The sequence below is a fragment of the Rattus norvegicus genome, chromosome 18 (genome assembly GCF_036323735.1).
Source record: "Rattus norvegicus strain BN/NHsdMcwi chromosome 18, GRCr8, whole genome shotgun sequence".
Classification (NCBI taxonomy): domain Eukaryota; kingdom Metazoa; phylum Chordata; class Mammalia; order Rodentia; family Muridae; genus Rattus; species Rattus norvegicus.
This window is the reverse complement of record NC_086036.1, coordinates 42,787,071-42,810,244: the sequence shown is the minus strand read 5'-3', so window position 1 is coordinate 42,810,244 and position 23,174 is coordinate 42,787,071. Positions and strand designations below refer to the sequence as shown.

Below are 23,174 nucleotides of genomic sequence, written 5' to 3'. Positions count from 1 at the left end.
CCACTTTTGTCCAGTGGTTAACAATTCAATCCACATGGAAGTCGCTATATTGTACACCCAGATATTCCCAGGGTTGGCGAGCATGGGGAATCAGAGAATCATGGCGCATTTCTAAGGCACCTGTGGAATGCCTTACCTACTTTCAGGAATATTCGGCATTTCTTCAAACCATAAAGGCAACTAATTTGACTTAGTTCCTGTAACGATGTATCAAAATCACCCAAAGAATTGAAATGGGAAATCCAAACTGGATAAGTGGTCTCCTGTAGATGAACTGATTAATTATAGTTTGTGCTACCTCATGCTATGGAATAGCAAAGGTACTGTTCAAAGCCATGAAGCCAAATACTAGTCTAGAATTAGGCAAGAATTTCCGTAATGAAGACATCTACGCAGGCAGAGAGCTGAAAGTTGGGAAAATGGGTTTTAATGGGTAGGAAGGTGTTTTTCAAATGAAGAAAACACTTTCGAAAAGTATATAAAGCATTTTGATTGTATCCACCCCTCATCACATCCATCTACTCATAGCATGCCTTGCTGACCAGACTCCCTTCTGGTATTAATTAATTAATTAAATGAATTATTCTTATTAACTTATTTATGATAATATTTGATAACATATTCCTATTTTATTCACTCTCTGCATTCAAGTAATGTGGATCATGTAGGAATAGGTATGTGTCCACTGACTGAGTGCACGAATACAGTCAGTCCACCCCTGGTCACACCCTCAGACGAACATGATTCTCCCTCCCCAGGAAACAGCAGCTGCAGTCAGCATTGCAGAAAGTGTGAAGATTTCAGAATCCCCTTCTCCAGGGCTAAGAATGAGCATAAAATCCCTTAAAAACAATAACATGGAATCCAGAGCAGATACACAAAGGTCATGCAGACACAAAAGAGAAAAAGTCTCTATATAAATAATAGTGAAATATGAAAGTTAAATTACACAAAGTCCTGGTAGGACATTATGAACCAGGAGCCTCATTCATAGATATAAATGGGTTCGTTTTCTGTTAGCCATTTCTTGCTGAACAGGAGGACTGCACTAAAGAGAAGTTTGTTTACCTGGAGATTCTCATAGCCAAATCTGAACTTTCAATTGCAAAGGGTTATCAAGTGGAGATCATCCTGTGTGGAGGATGGGTGCATGAAGACACTTCTCCAGGTTAGGACTGAGTGCTCCTAGTTGACTCACTCTACATAAATTCTGTTTATGGGTCTCAGTATGTCTTGTGATCTGCTTGAAGCTTCTCTGAAGTAGGCTGAGGAAGGCACTGGTCTATGAGCCCAACAGTTCCTAAGGAATCACTTTTTTATCTTTCTCTTGTAGAACAGTCCTATTCAGATATTCCCCATGTCCCTGAACTATCTAGTCTCAGGCTCTTGGTCAGCAATGCCATGTGGGGTATAGGTCCAACTCAGAGAATGAGTCTTAAGTCCAGTCAGACATCTGTTGATTAATCCCACAATGTTTGTGTCACAGAAGGACATGCATATCTAACCAACCTGACACCATTGTAAGTCAAAGGTTCTGTAGTAAGGTCAGTGTTTATGGCTTTTTTTCCCCCATTGGAAACATGCAGAATTTTCAAGGGGCAACTAGATGCCTGAAAGGCAAGGAATCCCAGCTTTGGCTATCTCCCATCTCAGAATGCATTTTTCACTCCTGGAGCATCCATTGTCTCAATGCAAGCTCTCTGGGATAAGCACAGTCAAAGTCTCCATGCTATGCCTCTGCAGTGGACATGCTGGGTGGACATGGACCAACAATACCGATCTAAACAGGATTCTCAACAGAATGTTCTCGCTTAAATGCACTAAGACAAACGTTCAACATCCTTAGTCATCAGGGAAATGTAAATAAAATGACTGTGATTCTATCTTACCTGTCAGAATGGCTAAAGCAAAGGGAACACTTTTCTATTGTTGGTGGAAGTGCAAAATTGAACAACAACTTTGGAAGTGAACACTTTGGGCTTGTAGAAAAAAATACATACTAGCTGTTAACATGCTAAACTATCATCATACAATCTTTTTCGTTAATGGCTAGAAACAACGTAAAGTTCTTCAATTGAAGAATGGACAAAGGAAATATTTTACCTTTACACACTTGGGTATTCTTCAGCTGTTAAAAGCAACATCTGGTTCTATTCTGGCAAATGAATGGAATTGGAAACAAATATAATATATTCACTTAAATGTGGAAATTAATTTTAAAATAAAGAGCAAGTATGCTACTACTTGACACAGAGAAAGACACAGACAAAGAGAACCTAAGTAATAAGAGGCCCCAAGAAAGAGGTACATGCATCACACCCTGAAGGGGAAAGAAAATCAACATCGATTTGGGCGTATTGGGGTGGGAGGTAGGTAGAGGAGGGGTCTAAATGAAGGGTAGGGAAAGAAAATGGAGGATCCAATTGGGAGAGAGGGTTGGGAGAATAAATCAGAATTGGGGGTATCTCTGGGACAAGCTGGAATCCTAGTGAAATGGAAACTCTTAGGAATCTATGAGAGGCGATCCCAGCTTAGATTCCTAGAATTTGGGGATATTGAGACTTCTCATGTAACCAGAAAGACTTTCAGTGGACAGATTAGGATATCAGCCCAGCAAGAAAACGTTTCATCTACATTTTGTACAGCCTATATCATGTACTGTAGTAAAAGAAACAAATTTCTAAAGGGTCTAACCAATGCCTTGACACATTTGAGCCCCATTACATGGGAGTATGTCTACACCTCGCAATGCCTAAGGCACCCAGAACCAGAGACTGGACCACCCATCGACATAGATGCACACAGAGACATGAAAGAAAAAAGGGAATAGAAAAAATGCCAATGAAAGGATTTCTAGTAATATTCTGGTATACTCGGAGATTATTGCTAACACAATTGTCATCAGAAAAGCCTCACTTAGAAAGTGATGGAACAAGTACAAAGACACACAGTCATACATTAGGTAGAGCTAGAAAAACATTGTAGAAAATTTGGAGGAAATTTTCTTTGAGCTGAGAGGTAGAGCACACCACAGGACTGGGGGGAACATCCAGTCAAAGAAGCCCATAGGATACAGGGACTGAAATGTCCACCAGAGATCCTGCAGGGTGACCTGGTATCCTACACTGGACTGACATGGACCCGCAGGACCTTGCAACACTTGTGTAGCTTCATCTTCCTGTGAAGCCTTAGTAGTGGGAGCAGGGACTGTCTCTGACTCTGTTTCCTGACTAAGGGAGCCATTCCACTCACTGAGTTAATAGGAGAAAAGTTGCCCTGTCTTAGTGAAAACTGATAAACCAGGTGGCTAAATGTACTTGGAAGCTGCCCTATTTTGAATATGAACGAATGGGTTCTGCTAGAGTTGACAAGAATAGTGCTCATGGAGATTATGTATATAAGTATGTTAGGTATATACTAACACACATTGTGTTACATCTATATCTATATCTACATCTACATCTATATCTATCTATCTATCTATATAGATATAGATATATATATATGAAAGAGAGAGAGAGTATCAATCACTGGAGAGGATTAGATCAAGGACACCAGTAGGAATTGAAAGACAAAGCAATGGAGGATGAATCCACTTTGAAAGAGTGTTAGGGTGCCATCTTATACGATGGTGGATGTGCCTCAGTCGGCTGTTTACAAAGTGATATAAACTTGTGGGTTTAAGACCTAAGATGACCATGGTGGTGGAAACTGATCCTGGGGAAAAAAATTCCTATGCAAGCACACTGACATTGTGGGGCTACTGCCTGTCACAAGCATGCATATGGTCTCCTTCCACACAGAACACATACAAGGTCACATAAAGGCAAGGAAAAAGGCCTAGGGTATGTTCATGGTAGATGGGGATACGTAGGGCTGAATTTATGATCATGCTCACAGATGCAGCTCCACAGTAGGGACTGAGACTGCACAGCTGAGGTGCTGGCTGTATTAAGATATCTCTGGGGACAGCGCAGTGGGAAACACATGTATTCCTGAGTTTATTTGTGCACCTAGGAAATGGAAGGGGACATGGGAGCCTTTAAGGAATGTCCTGATCAAAGAGCTACAGTAATGGAACCACCCTCATGAAGTAGACCTCACAATGCAGAACCTTGGTAACCAGGCAACCTGCTGGTTAGAGCAAGGCCTACAGGCTCACTTGTCAGAGACAGTAGAGAGGGCAGGATGTTTTCTTGCTGTCTTCGGACTACTCGAGGCTCAGGCCTCAGGAGACACAACAGGGAAGGCCATGATGGTGTCTGGAGGCAGAGGATTCACTCTTGCTTTCAACGCCTGTGGCCATTTTCCCGAAAGGGAACAAATTTGACCAAGGCCAGCCAAGGACAGGAACACACAGACCAGGTAAGTGCTCTCTTTTCTCTGTGGGTTTGGCATTGAGATAATTCAGGTAAACTTGGATGAGGAGAACCATTCAGAAGGGTGCAGATCTGAGCCAGTTTGAACCTTCAACTTTAATCTCTCTTCAGGTGGAGAATGCTTCCGCCCAACACGACCAGATGGAGTCCCAGAGAGAGGCCTGCTCCAGGGCAAAGGCTGTGGTTGAGCAGATGAACACCCTGGTGCCTTCTCTGAAGGAATGGGACCCCTTCTCAGTCCTTGCTTTTCTGTCTACATACAGATATTTTGCCACCCCCCTACAGGTGTTGGACCTGGTTTTTGTGAGGTGAGTGCCCATCTCCACGTCCATCATTTCTGACCCTCCTGTTGGTTTCAGGAATTCCCATCTGCCCTACTCTGTCTCTCTCACCCTGTCTCTCTGGTCCACTCCCTTTATGCCCTTCAAGTCTCTATATGTTTGTATGTGTCTCTCCTCTCTCTCTCTCCCTCTCTCTCTCCCTCTCTCTCTCTCTCTCTCTCTCTCTCTCTCTCTCTCTCTCTCTCTCTTTCTCGATGGCTCTCCCTCTCCCTCTCCCTCATCTCCATCCCCATCTTCCTTTCTCTTCTGTTTCCCTCTCCGTTTCTTCTTCCTCTCCCTCTCTGTCTCACTCTCTATCTCTTGTCTCTATCTCAGGCTCTGGCTCTGTCTACGTTTCAGTCTCTGTCTCTGTCTCCATCTTTTTCTTGTCTACATAATTGTCAGAACCCATTAGCATGCTTTAAGTAATTCCTTCTCCCATGCTTGGTTCAAGGGATTGGGCTGTCCAGAGCTGAGACCCTAAAATGGTTGTAACCAACCCCTCTACCTTTGAAAAGCTCTTTACCATTCTGGCAATATTTCTGAGGCCTTAGTGAATGCAATTCTCTCATACATAAAGGAGGTACTAGAAATATTGGAGTAGCAGTAGAGATGTGTCCAAAGTAGAGATCCATGAAAGACAATGCAGAAAACCATGTGACCAAGGAGAGGTCTGGATACAGACACCTGTGTTCATCTTTGGCACAGATACATGGAAAGCACCTATTGTGTACATCTGAACAAATATATCTGAGAGCAGCCAGAAGTGACAGTATTAGGTGAGGGGACTGGGACTTTAGAGGTGACATACTCTTTGGTCTTTTCTAGGTATGCTTACTTCAAACCTTATTCTAAAGAGGACGAACAAGTAAAGAACACCCTCTGTAGCTTCCTGGAAACATGGATGGACACGAATCCTGAGGACTTTTGTGACCCAGCAGACCTGTTGCCTCTGAAATACCTGAAGGCCTACTTGAGTGTGTGCATGCCACACTCTGATCTTAGTGTCCGCGTCAAGAGGCTCCTGACCCAGTTGCAGGAAGAACATGCCAAGGATTCACAAACCAAGGATGAGGAAGACTCAGATCTGGGGAGACACACTGCCTCAGATCCGCACATTGAGTGGGTGTAAATCAGCAGGGGAAAGAGCCACTCTGGAGCCAGAACGAACTTGTGCACCAGAGCTGCTGGGCACAAAAACCCCCAGAAGTTTCTGTGATGCATGAGTCCCTGTAGACAGATGTGGCGGCAGCAGCCCAGACAGCACACAGGATAGCAGCTGTGGAAGCTGTTTCTCAGTATGTCTGTACATACGAGGTATCTTTCAGTCATGTCCTGCTTGTTATAGTGGGCCTACCTATTTAGAGGATGGCACTGTCACCTCTGCTCATCAATTGCACTCTGTGCTATATCTGAGCTATTGTTCCTGTAACTCACGATCAGCTGCTGATTTCAATCCAGCAGCAGTTCCAATCCCACAGCCAGACTTCCCTCCCCTGAGAAATAGCCTTTTTACTCCTTCTGATGTATTCAATATTCTGTTTAAGTATTGCTCCTTTTTATTCCTTCTGATGTTTTCAATGTTGTGTTTATTTTAATTATTGGTTTTAATAAATTGTTAGTATTTGGTTTACATAGTCTAAAATGCTGTCTAATAACAAGGTGAGAAAATGTTTGCAAATTATGAATATTCTATTTGATAAATTATTTTAAGTTCATTGAAAGTTGTAGAAGGAACAAAAATAATTTTTAAAACATAAACATAAACATTTAAAACTCTTAAGTGGATTTGGCCTCTTCAAAGGTGTATCCTCTGAATTTAAGAAATGATCAAAAATAAAAACAAAAAAGAAAACCAAAAAACAAAAAACTCAATCTTAAAAAAAAGGGGGGAAAGAAAATAGCCAAATAGCCTAGAATGAATTTCTTCTTCCTCACTGTGCTCTGACTGTTTTCATCAGAAACCAGCTGCTGATCACCTCACTAATAGACTCTGGCAGAGGTACCCATGATTCCAGAGTGCCGCTGCTCTTGGAATGGACTATATTGACCTATTCTGCGCGACTCTATTATTTTGACCCTTTTTGCCTCATCTTCGTGCATTCTCTAGCTTCCCTATCACAGGGAAGACTCTGTCTGGAAGGATGGACTCAGGACTGAGCATTAAGTAGGTAAGAACCAAATGCATGGTTTTCAGTTAGCTCACTTGAGGGGAAGACGACTAGTTGGTGAAGTCCAGCAGGCAAAGGAGGTGCCCCAGCTAAGGAGTTCCATTTTTCAATCCTTGAAATAAGACATTCTGTTGATGAGGAATACATGGTGTGCATCTCTTTGGATCCAGGGACTAAGTGTATAATTGGTATCTAGTATCTGTTGTATCATTTCTGTGCATCCCATATACAAGCTGGGAAAACTGGAACACATACATTAAAATGGTGAGCAGACAATCGGATGTGTTTGTAAACAAAGAAAGGGAGGATATGTTCTATGGAGATGTGGTCAGGTATGGGGGTGGTGCGGGCCCAGGCTAAGGCATCCCTTCCCCCTGAGGGACTCCCCACACACACATAGAGCACTGGAGTAGAGAATAGAGTTTATTTCAGGGCATGGGTAGGGGAGTTGAGAGGGTAGTAGAGGCAGAGAAAGGCAGAGAGAGAGAAAAACATAGAGAAGTAGAGCCCAGCCATGAGCACATGTAGAAAGAGGAGGCAAGGGAACTGGGAGCGAGCTGGAGCAGGAAGGCAAGAGTAAGAGCAAAAGAGAGGAGGGGGCAAACAGCTCCTTTTATAATGAGTCAGGCATACATGGATGTTGCCAGGTAACTGTTGGGTGGGCTTAGACAAGATGCTAACACAATCCATGTAAAGTTCATTTTACAGCCATATCACAATAGGGTAAAACAGGTGACTTTTTATCAGAATGCGTGATAAATAGCTTGGTCCTCAGAGATATCACATGTACTATAGCGCAGCAGATAGGTTTGTCATGCCTGTTGACTCATGTGTTCTATTGTAAGACTGACTTCCACTCCCATCAAGAATGGGACCCTTTATTAGTGGGAACAACAGCAGAGCCAGTGAGTGTTTTGGCTAACAGAGGTAATGCTAAGACAATCACAGCCAAAGCCCTACTAACCTAGCAAATTCTTTTCCCTCTGTCTCACAAGCTAGTTTTACTCAAGAAAATAGAACTACTGACCACCATTCTTCATAAACCCAACCATCCACAAATATACAATGTAAGAGCATAGGGCCCCAAGGTGCCTGATTCTTCATGAAGAAATCAGGTGAGACCAGATTTCTGGACATTCAGAAAGTCACAGCTATGGACACTGTGGGCTTTCAAACACACAAATGAGGATCTAATAGTATAATTGAGGGCCTGTCACTAATGCCCAGTCAGCTCACAGAACCAGAGAGAGGTACCAAAGAGCCTATACATTTGGGAATGGGGTGTTATACCACAACAGATAATTGAAGTCTGTAATTTGGTTTTTGGTTTTCTCAAATGTTGAAATTTCTAGTTTGCATAAACAACAATAAAGGCTGCCTTTTCGGTGCTAAATCAACTAGCCACCCTGTAGGGGTGAGAAAAAAAAAACAGTATTGGAAGGCAACAGTGATATATAAACCATACAAACATGTTCCTGAACATGCATGTTCACCTCTAACAAGCTGCTTGAGAAGGAAAGTCTTTGATTTGCAATATCTCCATCCTAGTGGTTGAAAAATTTTATAATGGATGTATAGCACAATTTTCAAAAGGAACAAACAGGTCTGAACAGAAAGGTCAATGTTTATCAAATGTTCAATTTTTTTTCTCTCTCTCACTGGTCCCTTCTCTTCATTATGCCCCTCCCTAGAGCTACATTTAAAGCAATTAACCTTTACTTTTGTCCAGTTTTAGCCTTATAGCACCACAGAATTCAATGATGCAAGTCATGTCATTGGGAGTAAAATTATTTGACACCTGGAGCCTAAATTCTTCAATCTAGCGACTGAATTTGTCACCATTTCGTTCTAAACACTCAAGACATATCCACAGTTTTTTGAATACTTCTTACTAGTTGAGCAAACTATAACCCTATCAGATCTCAGAACTGTGCTGTGGTGGTTTGAATGAGACTGTTCCCCCACAGGCACATGTATCTTAGTCAGTGGAACTATCTGGGGACTCGATGTGGCCTTATTGGAAGACCGATATTGGGGGTGGGCTCAGAGTAGTGCTCCTTAATCTGTGAGTTATGAGTCTTTAGGCCACCTCTAATATTTACATTACAACTCATAACAGTAACAAAACTACAGTAACAAAAATAAATTTATTGTTGGGAGTTACCACATATTAAAGTGTCACAGCATTAGAAAGTTGAGAACAGAGCTAAACCAAACATTCTCAGTCTAGGATTATCGAACAGCCAAAAGGCACCTAAAGAAATGTTCAACATCCTTAGTCATCAGGAAATGCAAATCAAAACAACCCTGAGATTCTGCCTCACACCAGTCAGAATGGCTAAGATAAAAACTCAGGTGACAGCAGATGCTGGCGAGGATGTGGAGAAAGAGAAACACTCCTCCATTGTTGGTGGGATTGCAAACTGGTACTATTACTAGAGTAATCAGTCTGGAGGTTCCTCAGAAAATTGGACATAGTACTACCTGAACACCCAGCTATACCTCTCTTGGGAATATACCCAAAAGATGCTCCAACATACAGCAAAGACACATGCTCCACTATGTTCATAGCAGCCTTATTTATAATAGCCAGAAGCTGGAAAGAACCCAGATGCCCTTCAACAGAGGAATGGATACAGAAAATGTGGTACATCTACACAATGGAGTACTACTCAGCTATCAAAAACAATGACTTCATGAAATTCATAGGCAAATGGAATGAACTAGAAAATATCATCCTGAGTGAGGTTAGTCAATACAACTTGGTATACACTCATTGGTAAGTGGATATTAGTCAAAAAACTCAAATTACCCAAGATGCAATCTATAGACCACAGGAAGCTCAAGAAGAAGGATGACCAAAATGCAGATGCTCCCACTCCTTCTTAAAAGGGGGGAAAATATTCATAGGTGGGGATATGGGAGCAAAGTTTAGAGCAGTGACTCAAGTAATGGCCATTCAGAGCCTGACACACATGTGGTCCATATATATACAGCCACCAAAACTAGATAAGATTGATGAAGCCAAAAAATGCTGCGGAAAGGGACTGGATATAGATCTCTCCTGAGAAACACATTCAGAGCATGTCCAATACAGAGGTCAATGCTAGCAGCAAATAACTGAACTGAGAATAGGACCCCCTTGGGGATAATTAGAGGAAATATTGAAAGAATTGAAGGAGCTTGCAACCCCATAAAAACAACAGTGCCAACCAACCAGAGCTTCCAGGGACTAAACCACTACTGAAAGACTATACATGGACTGACCCAGGGTTCCAACTGCATATGTAGCAGAGAATAGCCTTGTTGGGACACCAGTGGAAGGCGAAGCCCTTGGTCCTGCCAAGGTTGGACCCCCAGTGCAGGGGAATATGGGAGAGGACAATAAGGGGGATGTATAGAGGGAATACCCAGATGGGGGAGGGGGAGCAGAGGGAATGGGAGCTTATGGACAGGAAACCGGGAAGAGGAATAACCTTTGAAATGTAAGTAAAGAAGTATATAATAAAAAAATTTAAAAAAAAAAGAAAGTTGAGAACCACTAGCTTACAGTGTTTACAGTCTGGCCCCATTTCCAGCCTACTTACTCTCTCTGCTTCATGATTAAGGTTGAAGAGATGATCTCACAATTTCCTGTTACTGCTACCATGCCTCCTCCCACCAAAATGGACATTCCTCATTAACTATAAGACAAAATAAACTCTTTCTTTAATAAGTTGCCTTTGGTTGTGGTATTTTATCACAGCAACAGAAAAGTAACTGAGAAGTGAGAAGTGTGTTTTTCTAGATCTAGAGCATACATGTTGGTCTTGTTCACTAATTTTCTCTGCTGCCATTCCACCCATCCTGCAAGGACAATGTTTCTGCCTCAGTTTCTCCACCAGAGGCCTGTACATGTTACATACCTTTTCTGTATACCTTCCACTTTCTAGTGTTTTAAGATTATTTTACTTTTGGTTACTATTTGAAATTGATAATCAATTCACATAACTCAAGCCTGACATATATTGAAAATATGCAATGAACAATCCTAGTCCCCAGATCTCCTGTCTCGGTCAGTCCATGGTCCCTTCCTTATGATCCCTTTCAGGGAATTTTTATATATTATAACAGCATGTATAAACTTATTTTCCCCATGTTGCAGACAAATAGTGGTATATTACACACCTTGCTGCTATTTTCTTTTTTTTTCCTTTTTTTTTTTTTTTTTTTTTTTTTTTTTTTTTTTTTTTTGGAGCTGGGGACCGAACCTAGGGCCTTGTGCTTGCTAGGCAAGCACTCTACCACTGAGCTAAATCCTCAACCCGCAATTTTCTTTTAATACATTTACCCATTCAACCAGAAGAACTTACAGGGTGTCTGGCATTATGTTAGGAACCACTCTGGGCATTAGAGGAACAGAAAGAAATTTTAACATGCAAAGCAAAGAGTTCTATCTTCACAGACCTTACATTCTAGTGAAGGTAACAAGCAAAGAACACAACACATATAGCATAGAGTATGTCAAATGATGACTACCAAGTATAAATTAATAGTAATGACAGGCAAGAAATGGATAATACATATTCTGGTATTTCATTTCGGATAGGGTGACCAACAAAGGCTTCATAGAAAAGGCACCTTTAAAATAGTTAACCTGGAGGCAATAAAGCATTAAGTATGTGACTCCCTGGGAAAATGACATTTTGTGCCCTCTCCATAGAAATAGTAAAAAAAAAAAAAAAAAAAAAAAAAAAAAACACACACACACACACACAAAAACAAAAACTGCTGTACTTATTTCAGAATAAATGATCAAACCTAAATGTCCCAAAATAGTTTTGTATTTTACTTGTTTTGAACTATAATTTCATCTAATCTGGTATGATTAGATGCCCAGTTTCATCTTATTTATTGTGTATTGTATGTATCTCAATCATAAGCCTTATAAGAGGGGAGGGATGAATCAAGTCCACAGAGTTCTCCTCTTGCTTTCACACATGCATCTGTTCCACACATGTGCACACATTCTTCATACACATGCACAGCAAATAAATGATTAATTAACTCAAAACAAAGACCAATTACAGGATTCAAAAGCTGGGCAAGGAATGTAAAAGTCTTAACTAAAGCCCTGCTAGTCTTTTTAGGTAGGTCCCTACCATGAAGAGAGCTCGATGAATCCAATTGACTATATCCCTAAGTATTTGAAACCTGTATTCTGACAAAAAATTGCTCCAGTATTTTCTATGAGAGTAAATACAAACATGGAGCATGTGCTGTGCTAAAACCATGCATCTTCGACTGTGGGAATTAAATATGACCGAAGTGCTGATGCATGCATGGGAATGTATAAGGAAACCTCTTTACTTTGTACAGTTAAAAGAATGAAGTATTTCCTAAAACGTTTTTAAATGAAGTAGGAATATTTTCACAATGCCTGGTAAGAACAAACAAGCAAACAAACAATAACAACAAACGAGAAGCTGTTCTATCAAGAAGATTCGGAATAAAGATGACTATCACGTGAGTTGCTCCAGGGCCACAGCCAATTCAATTCTCTGAATAGCTGCCTTCTCCTGTGGCAACCCTGTGCACTCTCCGTTCATTTACTCTGTGAGTGAATGTTTTGGGTTTTTGTTTTTGGGTTTTTTTTCTCTGCTGGGGATTAAACTCACAACCTGCTGCTTGTTCCTCAGGAGGTTTAATACCAATCTGTAAACCAAATCCTTTAAGCAACAAGCTTAAACAACTACCAGCAAGCACATCAGTGCAGCTCACTGTGTTAGCTTGGGGTGTGTTTGCAGAAAACATGTCTGAAAAGGACCTTGCTTACAAAGAGTTTGCATTCTAATGAGGAACAGGTGAGAGGCAGAGGAATGAAAGCAGGAACTGCAGGTGGCAGTGAAGGCTGTACTAAAATAGTGACCACAAAGAGGTGGGTTACTTTAAACACAGCCTTCACAAAAGTTCTATTTCAACGGAGATCTGAATGTCAAGAAGGCACCCATGGAAATCTGTAAAGAATGTTCCAGAATATAATGAATGGTAAGTGGACCATTATGAAAACTTGGTATATTTGAAAAGGATGTGTAAGTAAGGAGTCACTGATGTTGGCTACAATAGCCTAGTGAATATCAGATTGAAAACTGTCATTTCAAATAACATAATTCTTGACAAAATTATGAGACATAACCATTTCCAGCCACAGGACAATGAATGGTACCAGGCTGTGACCTTTGAGCTCTGACAACAGGTGATATGAAATTTATGTCCTATTTATTTCTATGTTTACTGCTGGAGACAAGCTCAAAAACACAGAAAAGAAAAAGTTCAATAGACAAGAGGGAATAGTGAGGAAGAAAATACAGAAGTAAGACAACAGAGCAGGCTAAAAAAGGCCAGAAGAATTGGTCACATGATTCATTAAAAGGAAAGAAATGGGATTAGTTGGGACAGGGTGGCTTGAGAGTAATTCTTTCTGGTGTGATATCCTAAAGGTTTTTGAGAACCCTGGTGGATGATTAGTATTGGATGGTAGGTTAATGGTATGAGGTGGTGACAGAATATATGGAATAATGATTTAACTAATAAGATATTTTAAAAAAGGAAAGAAATGGGGATGGAAAGATGGGTCAGCGGTTTAGAGCACTTGCTGCTCGTGCACAGAATCCGCACAGTTCCCAGCACGACATCAGGTGGTTCTCAGCCATCTGTAGCTCCAGTTCCAGGGAGCTCTGACAACATCTTTTGGCCTCTATGATTATCAGGCACACGTGTGGCACATATACAAACATGAAGACAAATATTCATATACATAATGTAAAAATAAGTCTTGAAAAGTAAAAGTTAAATTTTTTAATAAAAATAAACTACCAGCTCTCTGCTCCCAGACCCCGTGATAGAGAGAGAGACCCAACCGCCTGGTCAGGTGGGCACTCCTGAGGCTGCAGAGCAGAAGAGACCACCAACACTGCTCACCCCTGCCCACATCCCTGGCCCAAGAGGAAACTGAATAAGGCCTCTGGGCTCCCGTGGGGGAGGGCCCAGGAGCGGCAGGACGCCTGCCTGAGACACGGCCGGAACCTGAAGGAAACAGACCGGATAAACAGTTCTCTGCACCCAAATCCCGTGGGAGGGAGAGCTAAACCTTCAGAGAGGCAGACAAGCCTGGGAAACCAGAAGAGACTGCTCTCTGCACACACATCTCGGACGCCAGAGGAAAAAGCCAAAGACCAACTGGAACCCTGGTGCACTGAAGCTCCCGGAAGGGGCGGCACAGGTCTTCCTGGTTGCTGCCGCTGCAGAGAGCCCCTGGGCAGCACCCCACGAGCGAACTTGAGCCTCGGGACCACAGGTAAGACCAAATTGTCTGCTGCAAGAAAGCTGCCTGGTGAACTCAAGACACAGGCCCACAGGAACAGCTGAAGACCTGTAGAGAGGAAAAACTACACGCCCGAAAGCAGAACACTCTGTCCCCATAACTGACTGAAAGAGAGGAAAACAGGTCTACAGCACTCCTGACACACAGGCTTATAGGACAGTCTAGCCACTGTCAGAAATAGCAGAACAAAGTAACACTAGAGATAATCTGATGGCGAGAGGCAAGCGCAGGAACCCAAGCAACAGAAACCAAGACTACATGGCATCATCGGAGCCCAATTCTCCCATCAAAACAAAAATGGAATATGCAAACACACCAGAAAAGCAAGATCTAGTTTCAAAATCATTTTTGATCATGATGCTGGAGGACTTCAAGAAAGCCGTGAAGAACTCCCTTAGAGAACAAGTAGAAGCCTACAGAGAGGAATGGCAAAAATGCCTGAAAGAATTCCAGGAAAACATAAATAAACAAGTAGAAGCCCATAGAGAGGAGACTCAAAAATCCCTGAAAGAATTCCAGGAAAACACAATCAAACAGTTGAAGGAATTAAAAATGGAAATAGAAGCAATCAAGAAAGAACACATGGAAACAACCCTGGATATAGAAAACCAAAAGAAGAGACAAGGAGCTGTAGATACAAGCTTCACCAACAGAATACAAGAGATGGAAGAGAGAATCTCAGGAGCAGAAGATTCCATAGAAATCATTGACTCAACTGTCAAAGATAATGTAAAGCAGAAAAAGCTACTGGTCCAAAACATACAGGAAATCCAGGACTCAATGAGAAGATCAAACCTAAGGATAATAGGTATAGAAGAGAGTGAAGACTCCCAGCTCAAAGGACCAGTAAATATGTTCAACAAAATCATAAAAGAAAACTTCCCTAACCTAAAAAAAGAGATACCCATAGACATACAAGAAGCCTACAGAACTCCAAATAGATTGGACCAGAAAAGAAACACCTCCCGTCACATAATTGTCAAAACACCAAACGCACAAAATAAAGAAAGAATATTAAAAGCAGTAAGGGAAAAAGGTCAAGTAACATATAAAGGGAGACCTATCAGAATCACACCAGACTTCGCGCCAGAAACTATGAAGGCCAGAAGATCCTGGACTGACGTCATACAGACCCTAAGAGAACACAAATGCCAGCCCAGGTTACTGTATCCAGCAAAACTCTCAATTAACATTGATGGAGAAACCAAGATATTCCATGACAAAACCAAATTTATACAATATCTTTCTACAAATCCAGCACTACAAAGGATAATAAATGGTAAAGCCCAACATAAGGAGGCAAGCTATACCCTAGAAGAAGCAAGAAACTAATCGTCTTGGCAACAAAACAAAGAGAATGAAAGCACACAAACATAACCTCACTTCCAAATATGAATATAACGGGAAGCAATAATCACTATTCCTTAATATCTCTCAATATCAATGGCCTCAACTCCCCAATAAAAAGACATAGATTAACAAACTGGATATGCAACGAGGACCCTGCATTCTGCTGCCTACAGGAAACACACCTCAGAGACAAAGACAGACACTACCTCAGAGTGAAAGGCTGGAAAACAACTTTCCAAGCAAATGGTCAGAAGAAGCAAGCTGGAGTAGCCATTCTAATATCAAATAAAATCAATTTCCAACTAAAAGTCATCAAAAAAGATAAGGAAGGACACTTCATATTCATCAAAGGAAAAATCCACCAAGATGAAGTCTCAATCCTACATATCCATGCCCCAAATACAAGGGCACCTACATATGTAAAAGAAACCTTACTAAAGCTCAAAACACACATTGCACCTCACACAATAATAGTGGGAGATTTCAACACCCCACTCTCATCAATGGACAGATCATGGAAACAGAAATTAAACAGAGATGTAGACAGACTAAGAGAAGTCATGAGCCAAATGGACTTAACAGATATTTATAGAACATTCTATCCAAAAGCAAAAGGATATACCTTCTTCTCAGCTCCTCATGGTACTTTCTCCAAAATTGACCATATAATTGGTCAAAAAATGGGCCTCAACAGGTACAGAAAGATAGAAATAATCCCATGCGTGCTATCGGACCACCACGGCCTAAAACTGGTCTTCAATAACAATAAGGGAAGAATGCCCACATATACGTGGAAATTGAACAATGCTCTACTCAATGATAACCTGGTCAAGGAAGAAATAAAGAAAGAAATTAAAAACTTTTTATAATTTAATGAAAATGAAGGTACAACATACCCAAACTTATGGGACACAATGAAAGCTGTGCTAAGAGGAAAACTCATAGCACTGAGTGCCTGCAGAAAGAAACAGGAAAGAGCATATATCAGCAGCTTGACAGCACACCTAAAAGCTCTAGAACAAAAAGAAGCAAATACACCCAGGAGGAGTAGAAGGCAGGAAATAATCAAACTCAGAGCTGAAATAAACCAAGTAGAAACAAAAAGGACCATAGAAAGAATCAACAGAACCAAAAGTTGGTTCTTTGAGAAAATCAACAAGATAGATAAACCCTTACCCAGACTAACGAGAGGACACAGAGAGTGTGTCCAAATTAACAAAATCAGAAATGAAAAGGGAGACATAACAACAGATTCAGAGGAAATTCAAAAAATCATCAGATCTTAGTATAAAAACCTATATTCAACAAAACTTGAAAATCTTCAGGAAATGGACAATTTCCTAGACAGATACCAGGTACCGAAGTTAAATCAGGAACAGATAAACCAGTTAAACAACCCCATAACTCCTAAGGAAATAGAAGCAGTCATTAAAGGTCTCCCAACCAAAAAGAGCCCAGGTCCAGACGGGTTTAGTGCAGAATTCTATCAAACCTTCATAGAAGACCTCATACCAATATTATCCAAACTATTCCACAAAATTGAAACAGATGGATCACTACCGAATACCTTCTACGAAGCCACAATTACTCTTATACCTAAACCACACAAAGACACAACAAAGAAAGAGAACTTCAGACCAATTTCCCTTATGAATATCGATGCAAAAATACTCAATAAAATTCTGGCAAACCGAATCCAAGAGCACATCAAAACAATCATCCACCATGACCAGGTAGGCTTCATCCCAGGCATGCAGGGATAGTTTAATATACGGAATACCATCAACGTGATCCATTATATAAACAAACTGAAAGAACAAAACCACATGATCATTTCATTAGACGCTGAGAAAGCATTTAACAAAATTCAATACCCCTTCATGATAAAAGTCCTGGAAAGAATAGGAATTCAAGGCCCATACCTGAACATAGTAAAAGCCATATACAGCAAACCAGTTGCTAACATTAAACTAAATGGAGAGAAACTTGAAGCAATCCCACTAAAATCAGGGACTAGACAAGGCTGCCCACTCTCTCCCTACTTATTCAATATAGTTCTTGAAGTTCTAGCCAGAGCAATCAGACAACAAAAGGAGATCAAGGGGATACAGATCGGAAAAGAAGAGGTCAAAATATCACTATTTGCAGACGACATGATAGTATATTTAAGTGATCCCAAAAGTTCCACCAGAGAACTACTAAAGCTGATAAACAACTTCAGCAAAGTGGCTGGGTATAAAATTAACTCAAATAAATCAGTTGCCTTCCTCTATACAAAAGAGAAACAAGCCGAGAAAGAAATTAGGGAAACGACACCCTTCATAATAGACCCAAATAATATAAAGTACCTTGGTGTGACTTTAACCAAGCAAGTAAAAGATATGTACAATAAGAACTTCAAGACACTGAGGAAAGAAATTGAAGAAGACCTCAGAAGATGGAAAGATATCCCATGCTCATGGATTGGCAGGATTAATATAGTAAAAATGGCCATTTTACCAAAAGCAATCTACAGATTCAATGCAATCCCCATCAAAATACCAATCCAATTCTTCAAAGAGTTAGACAGAACAATTTGCAAATTCATCTGGAATAACAAAAACCCCAGGATAGCTAAAGCTATCCTCAACAATAAAAGGACTTCAGGGGGAATCACTATCCCTGAACTCAAGCAGTATTACAGAGCAATAGTGATAAAAACTGCATGGTATTGGTACAGAGACAGACAGATAGACCAATGGAATAGAATTGAAGACCCAGAAATGAACCCACACACCTATGGTCACTTGATTTTTGACAAAGGAGCCAAAACCATCCAATGGAAAAAAGATAGCATTTTCAGCAAATGGTGCTGGTTCAACTGGAGGGCAACATGTAGAAGAATGCAGATCGATCCATCCTTATCACCCTGTACAAAGCTTAAGTCCAAGTGGATCAAGGACCTCCACATCAAACCAGACACACTCAAACTAATAGAAGAAAAACTAGGGAAGCATCTGGAACACATGGGCACTGGAAAAAATTTCCTGAACAAAACACCAATGGCTTATGCTCTAAGATCAAGAATTGACAAATGGGATCTCATAAAACTGCAAAGCTTCTGTAAGGCAAAGGACACTGTGGTTAGGATAAAACGGCAACCAACAGATTGGGAAAAGATCATTACCAATCCTACAACAGATAGAGGCCTTATATCCAAAATATACAAAGAACTCAAGAAGTTAGACCACAGGGTAACAAATAACCCTATTAAAAAATGGGGTTCAGAGCTAAACAAAGAATTCACAGCTGAGGAATGCCGAATGGCTGAGAAACACCTAAAGAAATGTTCAACATCTTTAGTCATAAGGGAAATGCAAATCAAAACAACCCTGAGATTTCACCTCACACCAGTGAGAATGGCTAAGATCAAAAACTCAGGTGACAGCAGATGCTGGCGAGGATGCGGAGAAAGAGGAACACTCCTCCATTGTTGGTTGGACTGCAGACTGGTAAAACCATTCTGGAAATCAGTCTGGAGGTTCCTCAGAAAATTGGACATTGAACTGCCTGAGGATCCAGCTATACCTGTCTTGGGCATATACCCAAAAGATGCCTCAACATATAAAAGAGACACGTGCTCCACTATGTTCATCGCAGCCTTATTTATAATAGCCAGAAAATGGAAAGAACCCAGATGCCCTTCAACAGAGGAATGGATACAGAAAATGTGGTACATCTACACAATGGAATATTACTCAGCTATCAAAAACAACGAGTTTATGAAATTCGTAGGCAAATGGTTGGAACTGGAAAATATGATCCTGAGTGAGCTAACCCAATCACAGAAAGACATACATGGTATGCACTCATTGATAAGTGGCTATTAGCCCAAATGCTTGAATTACCCTAGATCCCTAGAACAAACGAAACTCAAGATGGATGATCAAAATGTGAATGCTTCACTCCTTCTTTAAATGAGGAAAAAGAATACCCTTGGCAGGGAAGGGAGAGGCAAAGATTAAAACAGAGACTGAAGGAACGCCCATTCAGAGCCTGCCCCACATGTGGCCCATACATATACAGCCACCCAATTAGACAAGATGGATGAAGCAAAGAAGTGCAGACCGACAGGAGTCGGATGTAGATCGCTCCTGAGAGACACAGCCAGAATACAGCAAATACAGAGGCGAATGCCAGCAGCAAACCACTGAACTGAGAATAGGTCCCCCGTTGAAGGAATCAGAGAAAGAACTGGAAGAGCTTGAAGGTGCTCGAGACCCCAAAAGTACAACAATGTCAAGCAACCAGAGCTTCCAGGGACTAAGCCACTACCTAAAGACTATACATGGACTGACCCTGGACTCTGACCCCATAGGTAGCAATGAATATCCTAGTAAGAGCACCAGTGGAAGGGGAAGCCCTGGGTCCTGCTAAGACTGAACCCCCAGTGAACTAGACTATGGGGGGAGGGCGGCAATGGGGGGAGGGTTGGGAGGGGAACACCCATAAGGAAGGGGAGGTGGGAGGGGGATGTTTGTCCGGAAACCGGGAAAGGGAATAACACTTGAAATGTATATAAGAAATACTCAAGTTAATAAAAAATAAAAAATAAAAAATAAACTACCAGAAACCCACATGTGAGTAACCTCGAGTCTAAATATAGACTAAATATATAATCCTGCATGTTCCTGTAGGCAGCAACTAACATCATGGCACAAAACAACTCTAAGTAGAGTCCAACCAAAAGGCCTCAACTCAGCCTGCAAGTTCGAACTGAAGATCCAGTAAGGCTTCTGCCTTCCATAAGCAATGCAAGCCTTGTTACAGAGCTTCTTAGTAATGCAGCACCCACAGCATTTAGCATCTAATACTGATTTTGAAAACTGTAAGCCAAACATCAAAATATGCCAACTAAAAATAAGGGGGAAATACCACTCAACAGAAAAATTACAGCAATAATATCCTTTAAACTGGAAGATAATGACAAATTTTAAACTATTATAAGTATTTGAGGATTTAAAAGTAGAGATGTTAAATGAATATAGGAGGGACATCAACAAAATGAAAAATGTTATTTAAAATGGAAATTTGAAAACAGAAGTTATGTTTAATTTGAATAAAAATAAAAACTAAAATTAAAAAAAACTTATGTACAATCAGCAGCTACCTGAAAGGAAAAACTAAAAACTAGTGAAACTGAAGCCGAATCTAAGACAACAACAACAATAACACAATCTATTCTTGAAAGAGAAAGAAATAAAAAACTAAATAATAGGTACAGTCATAAATACCAGCACTGTGTAGTCAAATACACATACAGGGAGAAAAATATAAGGAGAACTTAGAGAAATACTGATCATTAATATAGGATTGGCAACATTTCAATCCAGGGTTACATGGTACCAAGTAAACCAAAAGAACAATAAAGCGTCAGACAAAGCCCATGCAGAACACTTCATTGTGTCTACTTCAGTGTATATTAGGTATCAATGTTTGATTCACACGTTGATCAACATGTCATGATGGTAGAAACCCCCATGAAATCTGAATTTGAATTTGGATGTTTTCCTGGGCTACCAATATGCTGTAAGAGGTCCTCACATAGAGCAGCAAACCATGGATCCTTCTGAGACGTGGTCACAGGAGTCAAGGGCAGCTAACTCTGCAGAACACTGTGTTATGTAGCTGGGCTATTCAGTGGGTTAAAGTTTGGAAATATATTTCCAAATTAAATGCCTTCGGGAAAATCTCCAAATTTCATGGGGATTAGAGAGGCATCTGCAACTTGGTTTTCATAGACTAGTGCTAAGTTACTTAGAATCACAAGTTCTCTGGGTTTCCTTTTATTCTTTGATATGGGGAGGTCTAAAGCCATCTTTAGTGAAGTCTCGGGCTAATCACTATTCCTTATAAAGTAATCTCTTTTAGAAGATTCTACTACTCTGTGCTCCATGGATATAATCTGATTCTCCTATGCTTCTGAGAATGCAGGTCATACCCAAGCCTACGTGAGCTTAGAAACTGCTGCAATAATTCTTTATTATTAGATAGTTCTTGTCAGATCTGTACAGATCAATCCCGTGAAAAGGGCTCAGGAGAGCCCTCTGCAGACCTGTGGATTTGTGTGTTAGTTCCGCTCACTGTGACATTCTACCGCAAATTAGAATTACCTTAATTAACCTCACCTAGCTCCTCACCTTCTTTACCCCGCCAGGGTCGTCCCAGTTTCTACCTCCTAACACTGTGTCCTGGAAATCTCCTCCATTGGGACAAGAAGCTATGACCCCAAAGCTGACTCTCACCTCCCTTCTCACATGGTTGCAATACTGGCCTTTCTTTATCGAAGGTCTGAAAACCATTATTTTAGACATTTTCTCCTTAAAATAGGAGAGAGTTCCATGGAGCGCCAGTTGCTGAATACTTACTAGCATTCTACTCAATTGTCACTATTTGCAGCTTACACAGACTTTTCCAAAGTATCTTCATCATATGTCCTAGAATCGAGTTATAAAGCAAGTGTGATGCAAGGCCAACATCTAAATGAAATGCTATTTCTACATAATGTGATAAAAAAACTAAAAAGTTAAAATTTCAAAATCAGTCCCATTTGTGGTCTCTCAAAAGTTTGAAAATACATAGAGAGAAAATTTTTAAAAAAATAGGTAAAATAATAATGCAGACTGGCCAACTAATGGATTGGGGTATTCTGTAAAGAGATAGAGTATTTCTTTCTAAGATAGAAAAGAATAACAGTTATCCCACATCTCATTGTACTAAATGCCACTGACTCCTAACTTTAAAGTGATTAACTGTACACTGTGTTTTATTTCTATGTTTAAAAATCAACAACCTATCACAGTCAAGTCTCTTCTCTTTATTAATACATTATGTAAACATATCAGACAAGCCTTACGATTGGAGCTGTACACATTTATAAAGTATTGGAAAGTAAGCCACTAGCTTTAAGACATGCCATTGAGAAGTCTTTTGTCATGACTGTTTTCTATGTCACTATGGAAGCCACAGTATCACTGTATATATTGGCCTGAAAGGAATGCTATGCTCAGTGGGTCTATGGACCAGAGGGAATACTCCCATGTAAGATGACCAAGGCTGTGCTGTGCTTTATTGCTTTGTTTTGGAGTTTCTTTCAATTTTTGTTTTTGTTTTTGAAGGGCTTTCATTCTATTATCCATGATGACTTCAACTCAGTGTGTAGCCCAAGCTGGCCTCCAAGTCACAGCAATCCTTCTGACTCAGCCTTTCCAGTATTGGGATTATATGTACAAGCCACCATGTCCTGTCACCAGCCAATATTGACTGTTAGTGATGAATTCTGTTAAACAGAGACACAAGGATATACCTGATCTTGAACTTTTGTATAACAGTAAAGCACTACCGCACTTGCGTTTCCATGTGTGTCAATAGTAGGTAATAAATTCCGCACTACTAATTATCATGTATTGGTAGCAAGAGAATCTCCAAATTTCTCCTCTGGCTATTTTCAAATACACAACACATAATTGCTAAATATGTTTGTGCTACCATACATCTGTGTACCCATGCAGGCTCCTTCTCAACTTGGACTCTGGACCTATCTGTTGAACAA

The 23,174-nt window shown here is 40.6% G+C and overlaps 1 pseudogene; it reads left to right on the top strand.

Moving 5' to 3' along the window:
• Window positions 1-4,116: 4,116 nt before the first annotated feature.
• Window positions 4,117-6,332, top strand: 4930474N05Rikl1 (RIKEN cDNA 4930474N05 gene like 1; annotated as a pseudogene).
• Window positions 6,333-23,174: the final 16,842 nt, after the last annotated feature.